This window comes from Bos indicus, chromosome 2 (assembly GCF_029378745.1).
Source record: "Bos indicus isolate NIAB-ARS_2022 breed Sahiwal x Tharparkar chromosome 2, NIAB-ARS_B.indTharparkar_mat_pri_1.0, whole genome shotgun sequence".
Classification (NCBI taxonomy): domain Eukaryota; kingdom Metazoa; phylum Chordata; class Mammalia; order Artiodactyla; family Bovidae; genus Bos; species Bos indicus.
This window is the reverse complement of record NC_091761.1, coordinates 76992586-76994871: the sequence shown is the minus strand read 5'-3', so window position 1 is coordinate 76994871 and position 2286 is coordinate 76992586. Positions and strand designations below refer to the sequence as shown.

General features: G+C 40.6%; 1 pseudogene; it reads right to left on the bottom strand.

Moving 5' to 3' along the window:
* Positions 1-588: 588 nt before the first annotated feature.
* On the bottom strand, positions 589-2041 carry LOC109568697 (dnaJ homolog subfamily A member 1 pseudogene; annotated as a pseudogene).
* Between the last annotated feature and the right edge of the window lie 245 nt (positions 2042-2286).

Sequence of the window (2286 nt, the reverse complement as noted above, 5' to 3'; positions counted from 1 at the left end):
ATCACTCTAACCTCTAAGTTTCCCTGCTCCAGAAGTCACTACTCTAAGGCTTACTGCAGTCCAAATGTGGGGGGGCAGGGGGCAAAAAAAGTAACCAGGACAAATAGCTATATATATTAATAAAAGATGGCACAGCAAAAGAAGGGAATGCAATTCTACAAGTGTAAGCCCTCAAGAAGCAGCATATTATGATAAACCCCTTCTATACAAAGGTATCATTTCTATCACTGATACCACAGGCTAAATTATACAGCATGCCATCTTCAAGTAACAGTTGAGGCAATAGAATAAATGCAGAAGCATCACAATGAATCCCACTTACTACATACAGACCAACACCTCTCTACATTAATTTCTTTGTCTGACTGCCAGTTAAACAGTTTTAATTTCATAGCTTAACAATTAAGGGTCATACACTGAAGTCAATACATACACCTGGCATTTCAATCTAAGCTATTCCATATACATAGCTGAAATCAATTACAAAATATGGCCTAACAAATGCTAGGGGAAATTTTTTAAAGTCATTTTTACAAGTACTAAACTTATCTTGCACACTGAAGTCATCATACATACAGGGCAAAGTCAGAGCTTTTATATTTGAGTTTATTCTTCATTTAACTTTTAAACACTACTATAGTTGAATATTAAAACAAAAGCAAGTAGTGAGCATATGATTATAGTCCTTCACTCAATCGCTACTGCAAATAAAACACCAGCAGTGAGTGTTATTTACAGGCCCTACTAAGAGGTCTGACACTGAACACCACCCCGAGGATGATGTTCATCATCCTCATATGCTTCTCCATTGTAATGGCACCGTCTTTCCTGATTTGGATCAAAGTCCACTAATTCTACCTGGTCCATTTCATCAGTCTCTTCTACTTCCTTCCTCTCAGGCAGAAGTTTTTCCAGCAAAGAGAGTTTATCAGGAGAGAGAAAGCCATTCTCAGGAAAGTTTACCTTAAATTCAATGATTAGGCGACCCTTTTCGTATGGCCTACGATAAATTGGCATGCCTTCATTTAGCACACACTTGATATCTCCATGCTTGACAATTTGACCTGGATGAGAAGTGATGACTATGGTTCAGTTGTCAAGAGTAGATATTGGCTTCTGGAAGCCACACAACGCCTCAACCAGCTGTATGTCCATACACATGAAAAGGTCTTCTCCTCGTGGAGTAAAAACAGCATGGTCCTTCTGATCTAAAACAATGATGATATCTCCTGGCTCCAGTCCTGGTTCTTGGTCTCCTTCACCATGGAATGTTATCTTCTGGCCATCTTTCATGCCTTTGTCAATATGAACTTCTAGAATTTTCTTTTCTCGAACTATCTTCCTTCCATTGCAGCTTTTACATTTATCTTTTGGACTGATCCGCTCCCCATGGCCCTGGCACTCCATGCAGACAGACTGAATTTGCTGAACCATTCCAGGTCCTATCTGATGAATTCTTATTTGCATTCCAGTACCTTGGCAATTGGGACAGCATTCTACCACTCCTTTTTTACCACCTCGGCCTTCACATTTGTCACAAATCACACTCTTTTGCATTGCTAGTTTTCTTGTTGCACCATTATATAAATCTGCTAAAGTTACTGTAAGTTGATGGACAACGTTTTTACCCCTCCTCTCTCTCTGCATCCTGCCTCCTCCTCCGAAAAACATATCAAAGATGTCCATGGGGGAGCCAAAACCACCACCTGCTCCACCTTCTTTAATTGCCTGTTCTCCTCCTTTGTCATATAACTCCCTTTTCTTTGCATCAGAGAGCACTTCGTAAGCTTGAGAAATCTGTTTAAACTTCTCGCCTTCATTTGGATTCTTATCAGGGTGGTACTTCAAGGCCAGTTTCCTGTAAGCCTTTTTCAATTCTTCTGGGGTGGCATTGGGTTTCACCCCCAAAACATCATAGTAAGTGGTTTCTTTCACCATTTTCTACAGCCGGTGAGAGGGCCGATGCCGGTGTGGGGAAGCGGGAAGGAGCGCGTTGCTGTGCGCAGCTCGGGCAGCCGCCGCTCCTCCACCTTTCACCGAGCGTTCTGGAAAGTTCCGGCTGTTTATTCTTGATTACTCGAAAGAAACACAGATTCCTGAAGGGTTGGAAGACTGTTCTCTTCATCTCCCTTTACCCTTCATATAAAAAAGATAACGACAACAAACAAAGTGCTTCATATTTCATTAAGTAATATTCAAAGTCTTCTCACTATTTCATTTGATCATACTTTCAACTTGTAATACAGTAGAAGAAAAGAGTTTGCAATATCCATTTCATAAAAAAAA